The 17,420-nt window shown below is 46.2% G+C and overlaps 1 pseudogene; it reads left to right on the forward strand.

The window, feature by feature from the left end:
* The first annotated feature begins 418 nt into the window (after positions 1–418).
* LOC119542507 lies at positions 419–921 on the forward strand (annotated as a pseudogene).
* The last annotated feature ends 16,499 nt before the right edge of the window (positions 922–17,420 follow it).

Consider the following 17,420-nt stretch of genomic DNA (forward strand, 5'->3'; position numbering starts at 1 on the left):
AAAAGAAAAGGGGAATGGCAATATTTATTTCAGACAAATTAGAATTCAAGGGAGAAAATTAAGTAGAACAAAATCAGGTAATATCTTTAAGGGTCTATTTCACAGTGAAGACACAGTCCTGAATGTGTCCTGTAACAAGGCCTCAGATGCATAGAGAGAAATCTGCTTTTCTAAATCAAGGAGTAGCTTCAGCCTTTCTTCCTTCTCCTCCTGGAAATAATGCACAAGCAACAGGGAGAATAAGAAATAGGACTTCAAACTCTTTCTTTGATGAGCCAGAGACAAATTGCAAAAGGAAGACGAGCTGCCAAAAGCAGAGATGAACAAATCAGGATCAAGAAAAAGACAGAGGTTCCAGCTGGGAGCAGAGAGGCCAGGCCTTCATCGCAAGATATGCCCGGGCCCGAGTGCCCTGGCCATGGCCACGTCAGCCAGCGTGTCCTTCTCTGAGGGTGACGGGGTGCCCGGAACTGCAAAGAACATAGGGGAGCCCAAGGGCACCATGTATTACAGCCAGTTTTCCAGCAAAGGTCCAGACCCTCCCTGGTTACAGCTGCGCCCACGCCGTACGCTAGGAGGGCCTGGCTGAGCTGAAAACTCCACAGAAGAAATGCCTCAGCTCACAACAGTTTATCAGAGAACATTGAAGATAAATGAAAAGAAATTGGATTTGACCAATATAAAATGGTGGTGCAAGCAGCAATTGAAGAACAAAGAGGAGAAGGAGTATTCGTGTCTGCCCGCCGTTCCTGGGGTGCTGACGCAGATATCCGCACTCGTGACATTTTCACCAATGACAGTTTATTCTGTGTTGTTGCCAGATTTGGCGGTTTCAACTACCGGGTCTTTGGAAAGCTGGGAAAAGATATGACCCTGAAGAAATATGAACTTTTTTTATTGTTACTTATCTACACAAAATAAAGATAAATTGGCAGTTTGACAACTGAATCCATTGTGTTTTAGGCCTTACATTTTTAATATCTTGATTTTGTTATAATTTGTTTTTACTACATTTGGAAAGTAGAGAAAAAAGAAGGGGGAAAGCCATAATTCAATTGCTCAAACTTAATCAACTATAAATATTTTGGTATATTTTACACCAGTGCTTTTTATTATTATTATTTGCAGGATTTAAAAAATATATATCATATGTACAGTCTTTTATCCTGATTTTTCAGTTCTCCCAATGTCATAAGCATTATTTGCATTATGATCTTCATACACATAATTTAACAGCTGAATTTATTCCATTAGGTTATACTATCGGTTATTTTTACCATTTCCTGATGGGGGTGCTTATTTCTAATTTTTAACTATTATCAATAACATCAAGATGAATTTATCTGTGCTTAAAGGTTTTTTCCCTACACTTTGAATTGTTGCTTTTATCTTTCATCTCCCAGTTTTTGACCAGCTCTTGTCACCCTACACCTTCCTTCATGTTAAACACCCACCCGTTTTTTCTGGGGTTTGTGCACAGTGTCAGGGGCTGAGAGTTTTGCAGGCTGGTGTGAAGTTAGCTCTCCCTTAAGACTCTGAGTTTCGGGAGGCGGGGCAAGATGGCAGACTGGTGAGCTGTATGTTTTAGTTACTCCTCCAGGAAAGTAGGTAGAAAGCCAGGAACTGCGTGGACTGGACACCACAGAGCAATCTGACTTTGGACATACTTCATACAACACTCATGAAAATGTGGAACTGCTGAGAGCAGCGAAATCTGTAAGTTTTTGCGGCCAGGGGACCCGCGCCCCTCCCTGCCAGGCTCAGTCCCGTGGGAGGAGGGGCTGTCAGCTCCGGAAAGGAGAAGGGAGAACTGCAGTGGCAGCCCTTATCGGAAACTCATTCTACTGATCCAAACTCTAACCATAGATAGACTGAGACCAGACACCAGAGAATCTGACAGCAGCCAGCCCAGCAGAGAGGAGACAGACATAGAAAAAAAACAGCACGAAAAACTCCAAAATAAAAGCGGAGGATTTTTGGAGTTCTGGTGAACATAGAAAGGGGAAGGGCAGAGCTCAGGCCCTGAGGCTCATATGCAAATCCCGAAGAAAAGCTGATCTCTCTGCCCTGTGGACCTTTCCTTAATGGCCCTAATTGCTTTGTCTCTTAGCATTTCAATAACCCATTAGATCTGTGAGGAGGGCCCTTTTTTTTCTTTTTTAATCCTTTTTTCTTTTTCTAAAACAATTATTCTAAGAAGCCCAATACAGAAAGCTTCAAAGACTTGCAATTTGGGCAGGTCAAGACAAAAGCAGAACTAAGAGAGTTCTGAGACAAAAGGCAATAATCCAGTGGCTGAGAAATTTTACTAAACACCACAACTTCCTAAGAAAAGGGGGGTGTCCGCTCACAGCCATCATCCTGGTGGACAGGAAACACTCCTGCCCATCGCCAGCCCCATAGCCCAGAGCTGCCCCAGACAACCCAGTATGACGGAAGTGCTTCAAATAACAGGCACACACCACAAAACTGGGCGTGGACATTAGCCTTCCCTGCACCCTCAGCTGATTGTCCCAGAGTTGGGAAGGTGGAGCAGCGTGAATTAACAAAGCCCCATTCAGCCATCATTTCAGCAGACTGGGAGCCTCCCTATACAGCCCAGCAGCCCAGAACTGCCCTGGGGGGACGGCACTCACCTGTGACATAGCACAGTCATCCCTCAACAGAGGACCCAGGGTGCACGGCCTGGAAGAGGGGCCCACTTGCAAGTCTCAGGAGCCATACGCCAATACCAAGGACTTGTGGGTCAGTGGCAGAGACAAACTGTGGCAGGACTGAACTGAAGGATTAGACTATTGCAGCAGCTTTAAAACTCCAGGATCACCAGGGAGATTTGATTGTTAGAGCTGCCCCCCTTCCCTGACTGCCCAGAAACACGCCCCATATACAGGGTGGGCAACACCAACTACACACGCAAGCTTGGTACACCAATTGGACCCCACAAGACTCACTCCCCCACTCACCACAAAGGCTAAGCAGGGGAGAACTGGCTTGTGGAGAACAGGTGGCTCGTGGACGCCACCTGCTGGTTAGTTAGAGAAAGTGTACTCCACGAAGCTGTAGATCTGATAAATTAGAGATAAGGACTTCAATTGGTCTACAAATCCTAAAAGATGCTGAGTTTCTTATGTTGGTCACTACCCAGACTCCCCCTCTTTGTAGTGACCATTCTCTGGAGTCCCTCTGCTTTCTCTAGCTACTTGACCTTATTTGGGGAGCCTCAGCCTATCAGCCATGATCAAATAACTATTTAAAACTCAGGAGGGAAAGGGTCAGGATTTAAATCCTTTTCCACCCTTGAGGTCCCTCGGCAGATGTACATGTTTACCCACCCTCTTTCTTCTCAACCACTTTTAAGTTAAACACCTAGACAAAAAAATAATGAATAAATAAGTCAATGAATTAAAAAAAAAAAAAAAAAAAAAAGCAGAGAGGACACCCATTGCTGCAGATCCCAGGAAAGGCTGGCAAAGTCAAGTGCTCCAAAATTCACAGCTCACCTCAAAGGGCAAAATCCACAATTCCTTCTTTGGGACACCTGGAACAGGGTGTAGGGATTTTTTTTGGAAATTCCCTGGATCCTATTTGGTTCCAAAGAGAAGATTAAGAGGAAAGTTGCATGGGGAATCACACCTGCCAGCCACATTTGCAGGAAGCGGTAGGTGAGTGAGGTGGGCAGCCCCAGGGGCTGAACGTTCTCCCACACATGCAGCTGAGTGTCACGGAGGGAGCAGGACCCAGCTCCCTTCCAACATGAATCTCCTGGTTTAGATGAACTCGCCTCATCTAAAGATGAAAAATGAAGAAGGAAAAATCACAGGATCCATAGAACAAAGCTACAAGAAAAATGGAAAAAAATTGAGCAGGCAAAACAAATGACTAGGGGAGAAAGTACATCAGAGAAAAGCTTCCATAGAAGAGACGGAAATTGTGACCAAATATGCCACCATGAATCAAAATAATTTGATGGAACAAAAAGAATTTGAAAGAAGAATTTCAAGAGCTTTGGGAAGACGTGGCAGGGTGACGAAAGCCATGGGACAAGCTAGCCGAGCTCAGGAAGGCAGGGGAGTTGAGGAGCCCCCTCGGGGGAGCACAGGGGAGGACGGGCGCCGCTGGAAACACTGCAAAGGGCATGGAAGACAGGACCGAGAGAAGAGAGCAAAATGAAATGGAAAAAATCAAGACCTTTAGAAGGGTCAGGAAGAAAATAATAGATGGGGGAAAGAAGGCCCAATATGTGTACAATTGCTCTACCCAAAGAAACATATTAACATAATACAACTAAAAAATATTAAAGAAACGCCCCAGAAATAAAAAAGAAGACTTGAATATATGATTTCAGAGGGCACATTCAGGTTTCAGGAAAAATTGACTGAAAATAGTCAACACTGAATATGCCTTACAAAAGCTACTGGATTTCAGAGATTAAAAAGCGAATCAGGTCCAGGCAAAAATACCAAGTCATCTGTGAGGGAAATAAGATTAATCAGACCAGCTCAGCTTTCTCCTGAGCAATATTTAATGCAAAAAGACTAAGGAACATTGTAAAATAAAAGCATGATTTAGGAGATTTATAGTTAGCCAAATGTTCAAATATACAGGAAAATAGAAAGCTTTCTGAATATCACTATTTCACAGAATATGCGTCTCCCAAGTTCTTAAAGATAGTACCAGATGATGAACTTTAGCCAAACCCACAGATGTGTCAAATAAAGGCAGCCAAACGGCAGGCCATGAGAGCTGAAGGGATTTCACTCAGTGAATAAGTCCAAAACAAATCCGGGGATTAGGTTACCCAACAAAATGCAAAGCCAAGCCCCTGAGGATGTGGAGCAATCACTGAGAGGAAAAGGGGAGGGAGAGGGGCATTGTGCAAAAAGTGCGGATTTCCTTATCATTTATAGCCAGGAATCAAAGACAGTGTAAATAGGCAACTAAAAGATTAGATGCATGAGTATATTTAAAGAAACAAACTAAGAAAGGTAAAAGGGAGAAGATAAGACAGGAGAAAGAAGAAGTTGAATCTTCTAATTATCTCATTATCCATGGTAGATAGTGAATAAATTCTGTCCAAACCAGCTGCTCCCAGAGTGTGGTCTGGGGAGCCCCATAAGTCCCCGAGACCTTTACATAACGCTTTATATTTTTATAATAATTCTAAGATGTTATTTGCCTTTTTCACTTTCATTCTCCTATAGGCATACCATGGAGTTTTCCAGAGGCTCTGTGATATGTGATGATGACAGATAATGGAATGTATGCTTGTAAATTCTTGTGTTTTCTAGAATTTTCTCAGGCAGGAAGGTTTAAGGGTATAAATATCCGGGTTTTCAGAGACCAAGTTTTTTTCTCGGTAGTTCTGTTGTGTTCTTTACATTTTTACCTTCAGTTATATCTCCTACAATCTCTGAAACCTCATCATCATCCAGTAAATTGTTATTTTGAAAGCATTATTTCGAAAATGAGGAAAAACAACAAGTATGCTCTATTATCCTGTTTTGTAATTTTCCAATTTTTAAACAGATCTTCCAAATTTTAAAATTTTGTCAAAAACATTTTAGAATCTAATAACATTTTGTTCTAAAATTAAAATTTATTTATAATATATTATTCTTATATTAAAAGGTGGATTGCTGGCTTAAAAAGGAAGATCAGAAGATTCACTTCCTCAACCCTCATCAGCACCATCCATTGTCTAAAGATATTTAAAATGATGGAAGGGAAGGATCTACCTCAAGGAAACTCAGTGACACTGTAAATAAGAATCAAAAATATGGCAAAAGCTATTCCCTCAGCTTCAAAGATGTTTATATTTACTTTAGTGTGTCTTATGCAACAGAACATTCTCAAATAGCATTATGGCACCTGTTAAATTGTAGCACCATTCTGAGACCAATCATTCAGAGTTTAAAGAAAAAGGAATGGAATCTTTTAAACCCAGACATGATGAGCTCTCTAAAGGCCACAAATTGTTTGTTACAGCTTTTCAAAGTAGAAATGAAAAAGCTCCGGAAGCATCTCACCGAGATACCACCTGACATCAGCTGGAGAAGCCCATTCAATAGCTGAGAGACTAACAAAGCCACACACAGTTGACATTGCTGAATCATTGCTGGATAAAAAGTCAGCGGAAGAAACCACAGCACTGCTGCCTTCCAGTGATACAGTAACTTGTCGAAGAAATATTTAACAGCAAACAAGAAGATTGAGTTAATGTTTCACCTTCAGAATTGTGCTGCTGCCTTATGGATGGACGAACCTACAGACGCGGCTGGACTTGTTGTTAGCGTGCAGTTAGCGTGTGTTCATCTGGCTTCGGTGCCAACTCATACCAGGATCTTCTTTTACGGGACTTCTTGACACATATACATGTGGCTCTGAAACATGAGGATGACAGAGGAACTTTTTTAATCTCATGGTTTGTTCGGGAGCAACTACGTTGCCATTTGCACTGTTGGCGCACAAGCAATGGCAGTTAAAGCCAAGCCAGGGACCCCAAATCATGCTAGTCCTTATTGTAAACCTCACTGCTGTGCACTTGGCAGAAAAAAAAAAAATGTCCTTGATGAACAGTAAAGAATATTAATTTTATTAAATCCTGATGTGTGATTGCATGCCTTTTTAACATTCTGTGTGACAAAATCAAAATATACAGAAAGTGCTTCTGTGCCTTCCAAAGCATCACATTTGTCTTGAGGAAAAGTCGTGCGAGGAAACAGTTTGATTACTTAATAAACTTGGGAAAGTTGCTTAATCTCCATAAGCTTCAGTAAGTGGAGGTGTTTTGGGGTTTGAGTTAAACTTTATCAAGTGTTTATACAATGCCTGGACTTGAGTATGAGCTATGTATGATGTTAAATAATATAAGTATATTGTCCATGTAAACTGGCAAAAATTCTGTGGAGAAAAAATTAATGTGTTAAAATTAGGAATGCATACAGCTTCTGAATAGCGATTCTACTTCCATAAATTTCATCTAGCAGATAAGCTCTCGTGCATGTGAAATGCTTGTAAACACACTCATTACAGCATTGTTTGAAATTGCAAAAGATCAGAAATAGCCTAAATGTCGCCACTCAGAATAATAAGCAAATTAAGGTACAGCCGTGTAATGAAAATTCAAGAGAGAATAAGATGAACCCAAGAAAAACCAAGAAGGGAAATAAGAGGGGTTAGGCAGAGATTATTGAATTAGAAAAACAGAAAAAGGTAGTACCAGTAAATGAATATGTTAATGTCTGTTACTTTTGCTTTGTGTGAGAAAATAGATAAATCTCTGAATAACATAATTCAAAGAAAGGGAGAAAACAAACAAAAATATACAAATTGTAAGAATACTACATATAGCTTATGGTAATATATTTTGAATGCTCTGTGAAACTGGACATTTGTCTAGGAAAATATATATATTATTTAAAAAAACCTATAAAGTCTCAATGAATAATAACAACAAAAGGAAATATTAAATTTTAATTTTGAAACCTCAAAAATCATTCCAGGCTCAGGTGATTTCAAATAACAGACCCCTCCAGGGCCAAATCAACGTTCTGGGCCATTAAAAATGTACTGCAATTTGCTTTGGAGCACAGTGTAACCTCGACTCGAGACGTAACAGCCGGATACTAAAGAAAACCGCAGGCCGGCCTCACGCATCCACGGGCAAGCGAGGCCCAGGTCCTCGCTGCACAGTGTGGGGGTGACTGGGTGGTGGGTGCAGGCTCTGTCCGGGGGCTCCAGGGGGCTCTCAGGAGGAGCGGACGGGAAGCAGAGCATCCCCCGGAGCAGTGCGGCACTGCACGCCCAGGTAGGGGCTGATGGGCAGGTGGTGACCCCTGGGGACCGGCCAGGTAGGGGGGCTGCCCCTCGAGGTGCCGTCTGAACCGAGCTGGGAGACTGTGGGGCGGTGGGCGACCCGGCCCAGGGCGTGAGCAGCGTGGCTGCAGGAGGGGCCAGGGACAGCCACTCAGGGGGGACTCGAAAATGGGCAGGGGGCAGGCGGGCAGGGCCTTCCTGTTTGGTCTTCTTGCCAAAAGCCAGAAAGCCACAGGAAAGGGGCACGGGTGTGCAGGTGTGTGCACATTTGTGTGTGCTGCAGGTGGGAGAGGGACCGACAGGTTGGATTTGACTTCGGAGAAGATGACCATGGCTGCAAAGGGGACAGAGAACAGGCAGAGAGGGCAGGACTGGCTTCAGCGACAAGAGACCCAGATGGCCTGGGGGTGCAGGGGCAGGGTTTGGAACTGAGAGTCACGAAGACAGCCGAGGGGGGTGCAAAGGCAGAGCAGGCGTGAGGGTGGGGGGCAGGCTTCCGACTCGGGGCTGACCACGCCGGAAGGCTCTCCCCGCAGGCACCGGCCTGGGCAGGTGGCAGGTGGGAGGGGGCAGCAGATGGTGGATGGTTTGGAGCCCTCTGAGTGGGCGCAGCCTTTGACAGCCCCATGGAGGGGTCGAGGCGGGGGTGCAGGTGAACACCCAGGGGTCCCGAGATCTAAACCTGGGACCCAAATGCACGTGGACAGTCCTGAAACCTCGGCCCAGTGAGACTTGAGCAGGAGGGACTGAGCAAGAGGAGGGGGCCGGGGGCTGAGAAGCTCCGACGAGACCCTCCTGGAAGATGAGCCTGCACAGTGCGAGAAAGGACCACCGGGGGATTTGCAGAGAAGCACAGAGCAGGACAAGGAAAGAGTGCAGAGGTGAGCAAACTGATCGGAACCACACACCGACACGGATGGCCGCCATCACCACAACGTCAGGCTGGGTCCAGAGTGGACACCGTGAGGCCGCCCCAGCCACATCAGTGGTCCAGTAAGGAAATCCTCCCGCCCGCCCCCCTGTGCAGTGATTGCAAGGCCTGGTGAAGTCTCTCAGGAAACAGGGACTCACCCCAGTGACCGACATTCTAGAGCTTTCGTAACAAGGGCAGGCTGGACACACCTATCAGGGCAGGCCCTGGCACAGGAAGCCCCTTGCACCATATTCTGTCACCATTTTCCGAAGTCTTACTACTGGCTTCCCAACGAGTGCTCAAAGCAGACCACAGACCTACTAGGTGTAATTACTGGAGTGGAGTTTTACCAAAGACACGAGGACAAATGCCCAGAAAACCCAAGAGAAGTAATTAAAAATAACAAAAACAAACTTCCAATTGATGAAAGTTTACCTAATTGGCCAGATTCTAAATAAGTATAAACAAATCTATAGTTTTCCCATATAATAGCAATAACCAGCTAGCATCTATAATGGGGAAAAAAGATTTCACTCAACATAGCAGCAAATAAAAAGCATGTAATACCTAGAAATAACTGCAATAAAAACATTCAGTACTTGTATGAAGAAAATTAAGGGTTCCGTGAGAAAATATTCAAACATGTAGGACATGCTGTATTGATGGAAAATCTGAACATCCTAAAATATATCAATTTTCCCCCAATATTTCAAATATTTGACTCAGTTCTAATTAGGTCAAAAATTCTAATTTTAAAAACAAAACAAAACTTAGCAAAATTAAAGTATATCCAGAAGCACTAGAAGAAGATAACTGCAAAGGATATTTGAAAACCCTACTGGCTATTGAAATATATATTGAAAGCAAGAGTAATTGAGACAATGTGGTTCCAGCACAAAAAACAATGAAAAGATAAATAAGCTGGAATATAGAGACCCAAAAAAGGCCTTCATCTAAGAACTTGATATACAGTAGATGAACTTCAAAAGTGATGTCAGAATACAAGCAAAACCACAATGAGATACCATTTCACACCCAACAGGATGACTACTGCTAAAAAAAAAAAAAAAAAGGAAAATAACAAGTGCTGGCAAGGATGTGGAGAAATAGAAACCTTTGTACATTGTTGGTGGGAATGTAAAATAGTGCAACCACTGTGGAAATTTCTCCGAAAGTTAAGTGTGCAGTTACTATATCACCCAGCAACCCCACCTCTAGGTATAAACCCCAAAGAATTAAAACCAGGGACCAAACTGATATTTCACACCGATGTTGACAGCAGTAATATTCACAATAGCCAAAGGGGAAGCAGCTCACATTTGGATAAACAAAATGTGTTCTGTACATTCAATGGAATATTATTCAGCTGTAAAAAGAAATGAAGTTCTGGGACATGTGACAACATAGATAAACCTTGAAGACATCATGTCGAGTGAAATAAGCCAGACATGGAAGGACATATATATATATATATGATCTCACTTACATGAAATAATTTGAATATGAAAATTCGTAGAGTCAGTAATTAGAATACAGGTTACCAAGAGTGGGGGTGGAGGATGGGGACTTAATGTTTAATTGGTACGGAGTCTGCTTGGGGTGATGGAAAATTTCGGTAATGGATGGTGGTGATGTGAATGTAATTAACACCACTGAATCATACACTTGAAAGTGGTTAAAGGGGGAAAATTAAGTTGCATATATGTTACCAGAATAAAAATTAAAAAGAACCCATAAAATTCTACAACATAAAGAGTGAACCCTGATGTAAACTATGGACTTTAGTCGATACAATTACAATACTATTGTTTCACCAGTTGTAACAAAGTTACCACACTAATGCAAATTGTTAATCATTCAGAAAACTGGGGGGTGGGGTGGACTATAAGGGGACTCTATACTTTCTTTATGATTTTTCTGCAAACCTAAACTGCCCTAAATGTTAAAAAAATTTAAAAACAAAACCAAAAAATGATTTCAGAAGGTGATAAAAATGTTCTAAAACAGATCTACGGTGATGATCACACAACTTGGTAATTTACTGTGGTCGGCGGGCAAATCCCACTTCCTGTTTCTGAGTATGTCAGAACTCAGCCACACCCCTTCGGTTTATGCATCCTCTCTGGCTGCTTGAATCCTAAACTGACAGAGCTGAGTCGTCATGAAAGAGACCAGTCGGCCCACAAAAATGAACGTATTTACGATCTGCCTCTTTACAGAAAAAGTTGCCAATCCCTGGGCTGGAGAGTCGAGCCTAGCAGCAGCCACCCTCTACTTCAGCAGACATGGATAAAAATACACTTACACAGAGAAAAAGTAATTCCACAGTCAGTTAAGTCCTCTAAATCACATCTCCAAAATGCCCGGGTGGTCAACTAATCCGTGATGAAACAGGACTACTGCGGGGAACAGAAGAGAATCTTAAATTTCTAATTAGCTTTCACAGAGAGGTTCAAAAGCATATTGCAGTCATAAAGTAAGGACTGGCCACTGCTTTTTAAATGAGGGGATTAAAGACAAGAAAGAGATCTTTGATATTACAAGCTTGATTACTAAAATATAAACTCAGTAGAAGCTCTGAATAACATGGCTGAAACCCAAACTGGTGAATTAGAAGACAAAGTCATTAAAGTCTCTCCGAGGATAAAGAAATGAGAGAGATGGAAATTGTGGGTTAACACACAGATGCCAGATCCAGGAGAGGGACTCATTCTAAGGAGGCCCCAAAGGAGAGTGGGGTAAAGAAGTAATTAAAGAAATACAAGAAGAAAACTCCCTCTGAGAAGGAGAGAGACTCAAGCCTTCGTATGGAGGGCATACTGAGAAGGGATAATGAAAAAATGATACACTTCTACAGATATCCTGGTGAAATTCCTGATTTGAAGGACAAAAAAAGTCCTTTAAGCTCCCAGACTAAAAAAAAAAAAAAAATTAGATTGCCTAAAAAAAGCAGAAAAATCCCACCCCAGTCATTCTCATATATAATACAGAAATTTTTGTGCCTTAGCTACAAAATTCTGAAGAAAAAAGACTGTGAAACTAAAATTCTATATCCAGACAAAATACAATTCCATTTTGAGGGCAAAATGAATGTATTTACCTATTTTTAATGACTTGGAAAGTATACTGCACATTGCCCTTTCTGGGAAAAAAATAATTGTGAATACAATTTAGAATAAGAAAAAAAATAAGAAAGGGACTGCATGGGACATGAGAAATCACGGTCAGCAAATAGATCATTAAAATTACAGTTAAGTCCAAATAATTACTGAGAAAATGAGGTTTAACACAGTTATTAGAAAATAATTTCTCAAATAGATAATGTTCCTAAAGTAATTGACATCATGTGAAAGAAAATTAATAACATTCTGGAACTAAAATTCTAAATGATTGCAATAAAAATTGTGCCAAATGTCTTTTCATGTTCAAATAGTAATTTATGGATACTGACTAATTCTTCAAGTTGAAAGGAACAAATGTTTTAATATTTTATTGATTAATATTATTTTGGTTGCATGGAACAGAAACCAACTCAACCTAGCTTAAGCAAAATTATGAATATATTAAAGGATCAACAGAATATTTCACAGGACCCAAGAAGAGGAATTTGGTCAGGCCTCAGGGACAAATGGAACCAGGATTCAAATGCCCAATGTCAGCTCTGCATCTCCATCCACTCCCACATCTTCTCATCTCTGCACATGCATGTCCTTCAGTCGATCGGCTTCCTCTGCCTCTGAGAGCCACTAGTGCAAATCACAGCCATGCGCTGCTCTTGCACTTGGATCTTCCTCCAAGGAACTCAAAGAAATGCTGAATTCTCAGCTCCAGTTTCAAAACCCCTTGGGAAGACTCTAATTGGCTGAGCTGGGGTCAAGGGTTCACTCCAGAATCGATCAACTGGGCCAGAGGGCAAGATCACATGTCTACATGGCTGACCACACATCTGCATGGCTGAACACATGCCTACATGGCTGATCTCACATCTACATGGCTGATCTCTCATCTACATGGTTGATCACATGATCACACATCTACATGGCTGATCTCACATCTACATGGCGGATCACACATCTGCATGGCTGATCTCACATCTACATGGTTGATCACATGATCACACATCTACATGGCTGATCTCACATCTACATGGCTGATCTCACATCTACATGACTGACACACGATCATACGTCTACATGGCTGATCTCGATGTACCCTGTGTCTCAATGAGGGAAGTCTAGTCCTAGTAGTGGGTGCAAGCTCTCAGGGGCAACTACAGCTCACCCCTTGGCTGCCAGCACACATGAGCTCACTCATGCCCCATGGGCTTCCTTTTCTATATGCAGCCAAAACCATCCTTGCCTAAAGTAACCCAACTTTAAACTCACCTCCTTCCCAACAGGGGCAGACCAAAGTTGTATCTAGCTGCTACATCTGGAGACAGGATCCCAGGTTGACTATTCTGAGGCCAGGTCCCAACATGGCTCTTCGTGGTCCCACAACCACTGGAATAAATATTACATGCAACCATCTGTTACAACCAGATGATGATGGACACCAGATCATCTCAGGGAAGGAGCCACCCCTCCCTGAAAGGTCCCTGTGCTGGTTTGGATGTGTTATGTCCCCCAAAACACCATGTTCTTTGATGCAGTCTTGTGGGGGCAGATGTATTCAGTGTTGATTAGATTGGAATCCTTTGATTGAGTGTTTCCATGGAGATGTGATTCAATCAACTGTGAGTGAAATGTTTGATTGGATAATTTCCATGGAAGTGTTACCCCACCCATTCAGGGTGGGTGTTAATTGGATCACTGGAGTCCTATAAAGGAGTTCACAGACAAAGGGAACTCAGAGCAACTGAGAGTGACCTTTTGGTGGAGCTGCAGCTTACAGAGACATTTTGGAGAACATCGTTTTAAAACACAACCTGGGAGCAAACAGATGCCAGCCACGTGCCTTCTGAGCTAACAGAGGTCTTCCGGATGGCATTGGCCGTTCTTCTGTGAAGGTACCTTATGGTTGACACCTTAGCTTGGACACTTTGTGGCCTTAAGACTGTAACTGTGTAACCAAATAAACCCCCTTTATAAAAGCCAATCCACTTCTGGTGTTTTGCATAATGGCAGCATAAGCAAACCAGAACACTCCCCTAAGGCGACAGTTGCCCAGAAAAGGCAAACAGCATCAGAGGAAGGTCCTGTGACCAGGACCGGATGGGACCCAAAACCCAGCACAGAGCGATGGTGGACCCGACCCCACGGGGCTGAGAGACCCAGAACCGAAACGGGCAGGATGGAGGCTCAAAGCTAAATCTTGGCCCCTCCCATTCCAGGCACCCTCAGGGACTGGCCCGAGGAAAGGGGGAGCTGGGCTGGGAGCAGGTCCCAAGGAAGCCACCTGCAGCAAGGGGACACACACATCTCTTGACTCCCCTGAAAGCTCTGCCCACGAGGACACGTCCCATACCAAGCCCAGGCATGGGGCCATCCAGGTATCTGGGCAGGGCAGGGGCTGGGCAGGGCCTCGGGCACCCTAGAAGCCCACTTCTCCAGCCAGACCCACCCAGAGTCCAACAACAACCAGCGGGAGCATCATGGCCCCGGAAGCTGCACCGGAGACCAGGGACCCAAGGAGGAGCAAACAGCTCCTGTGCCCCAAGGTCTAGGGGGAAAGAGAGAGAGCGAACAAACACACACGATTTCCTGGGTTTAAATTCACCTGCAGACCCTGTGTCTCTAGGGTGGGGTGGGTGTCCCCTGGTTGCTCCCTAGGAAAGTGCTCGGCGACGTTCCCGAAGGGGATTCCAGGATCAGGACCAGCTGTGCTCTGCGGGAGCCTGCGGGTCCCTCCAGGTGGGCGCCAGCCCTTGCAGGTGCCCCCGCCAAGAGCTCCCGCTCTAACTCCCTGACAGGTCAGCAGTTGGGCCTGGCAAGCACTCGGAAGCACAGAGGCCTGGCACCCTCCCGGTTTTGTTTGCTCTCTGGGCTCTGCTGTCCGCCCCCTTGGCATCCTTCTGCCGGTTGAGCGTGGGGACCCTCGTGTGGCTGCAGTCAGATGGAGGCCGGGCTGGAGCCCTGGGAGAGTCTCCACGCAGCCCCAGGCCCCTCCCCGCCGGCTGTCCCCGTGTCCCCCCCGTCCCACCCCCCCATTGGCCAAAGGAAGGTGCCAGCCCAGCACGGAGGGAGTGCAGCCAGGGGCCCAAGGGTGGCTCCCTGGGACCGCCCTCAGAGACGGGTGTCCCCACCCACTGGCCCTCCAGCAGCCCGCTGACCCTCCTCTGGGACCTTTCCCAGCCCACGAGGGTGGCCGAGCACCCTCTCAGGGCTCCCCAAACACCCTGGTCCCCGTGGTTGGCTCCCAGGCCAGCCTCCTGCACCGTGAGCTCCCCGGGAACAGGGGCTCGCCCCCTGCTGCATTCCTGAGGGACCTAGCCCGGCCTGCCAGCCCCCCACTGCCCCAGGAGGCTCCTGGCAGGAAGCCCCGAGGCTGGGGCCGGGACGAGGGTAACGGAAGAGGGTCACGGTGCCCCAGGGGCTCGGGAAGAGGGTCTGCAGTGCAGTGATGGATGCGGGGGGCAGCCCCCAGCCACTTGGCCATGCTGCCACACCAGGTCCAAAACCATATTTGCCCCTTGGGACTTCACATCGGAGAGCGGGGGGCTCGGAAGGACTTCTCGGCTGCAGGTGCAGAAAGAGACTTTGGCCAGTGCAAGCCCAGGAGGAGGCCCGAGGGGTTCACTGGATCAGTGGGGGGTGGAGACCAGCTGGGGGGCCCTCCTCAGTGGGCCTGGGGGTGCACGGCCCTGGGGGAGCCCTCTCAGGGCCCCGCCCCAACCCTCAGGGATGGACCCGATGACCCGCTCACATATACCCCTCCAGCGTAGCCAAAGCAGTGCCCTGCCCGGGTGGGGGGACAGTGCTGTTCTGAGTCACCTCCACGGGGTCCTGTCCTGTAAAGCCATCCCTGCTGCGGGGAAGGGGCCTGAGGCCACCATTCAGGCTAGCGGGAGCGGCCCCTGGCTGGAAGGGGGTGGCCGTAAGGGGCCGTGGCCACTGTCCCCAAAACGTGGTTCATCTGAGCTCAGTTCCCAGACAGAGCCGCTCCCCCCTACCCAGGTTCTCCCTCCAGATGGCCCCCCACCTTTGCCCACCCACAGCTCCACCATCTCCATTCAAGGACTCCCTGCAACTCCTCCCCTCTGCCCTCATGTTCCAGAGAGTTCCAGAGATGGCACACACAAGAGCGGCCGTAGCACTCTGCTCACCAACAGAAGATGTGGAGACCATTCCGACAGGCCGCATGGTGTACAACGAAGCTGTGCAGCGTAGTGACAGACAGCGCCCCTGTCCCTGGCACCAGCTCCCTGGGTCTCAGCACGGCCCCTTCCGTGGACCCCCGGCCTCTCGCTTCCAGAAACACCTTCCTCTCCGGGAGGAAAAGATGCATCACGATTTAATTACGCAACGTCAGGATGCCAGATAACCAGGCCGCCCGTTGGCAGAGGGAGGGCCAGAGGGGAAACATGTCTGATTAATTTAAGGGGGAGTCCAAGGAAAAATATCTCAAAGATGGAGTGAAGAGGAATTTTAAAAGTGCAGTGATGAATACGTCCAATCGCACAGGACAAATGGAAGCAGCTGCTTTGCTGATAAATACTTGAGCTCTGAAACTTTCACGATGAAGTGGCCCAGCCCGAAACAGATTAGAGTTCATACTGGAGCGACGACAGCCGGCGATTGGGGTGCAGGGGCTGCAGGCTTCGCCCCCCAGCCACCCGTCTCCTGCCTCGCAGCACACGTCCCCCCACCCCCACCCCTGATGGCTGGGATAACTCCTCTGGGAGATCTCGCTGCCTTTTGTTAAGACATCCTGACAGTTGTGATCTGCTGGTTTCCTGCCAAGCTGTCATCTATTTTTCATGGGCTGTAGAAACAGACACTTGGGGAATGAGTCTGTTTTAAGGGCGGCACTGGGGAGACCCGAGGAGACAGCCTCGGGCCGGGCGCCCTGACCTCGGGATGCGAGAGCGCTGCAACGATCCCACCGTCATCCCCCAGCCTCGTCATTTCCTGTCGTTTCATTTGGCCTCAGAGGCAGCCTGGTAACCTGAGGTCCCGTAGGAGAGCAGCCCCAGCACCCAGCCCCAGGAGGGCAGCCCCACAAGCCACAGCCGCCACCAACACCTCAGACAGAGGCAATGGACTGGTGGCCCAGGAAGTGGCAGGACCGGGTTTTGAGGAAGGCTGGGGTGGTGGGGAGCGGCCAAGCACAGAACTGAGCCCTGATAACCGAGAGGTAGGCTCACGTAGCGGTGACAGATAAGGGCTCTGAAATCGGAGACCTGAGTTCCAGCGCCCGTGGCTTAGCAGCTGTGTGACACAGGGACGTTTCCTAACCTCTCTGGGCCTTAGTTGCCTCATCTGAAAAAGATGGTCATGAAAGTGTCTCCACAACATCATGAATGCAATTAACAGCACAGAATTATGTATTTGAATACGGCTAAAAGGAAAATTTCAGGTTGTACATATGTTACTAGAATACAAATTTTAAAACAACATTGGACTGTAAAACATGAACAGTGAACCCTGTTGTAAACCACAGACTATAGTTAAAAGTACAATTATAAAAATACCCCTTCACGGATTATAACAAAATGCACCACACTAATAATGCAAGATGTTATATGGGCACC

This window comes from Choloepus didactylus, chromosome 8, assembly GCF_015220235.1.
Source record: "Choloepus didactylus isolate mChoDid1 chromosome 8, mChoDid1.pri, whole genome shotgun sequence".
NCBI lineage: Eukaryota > Metazoa > Chordata > Mammalia > Pilosa > Megalonychidae > Choloepus > Choloepus didactylus.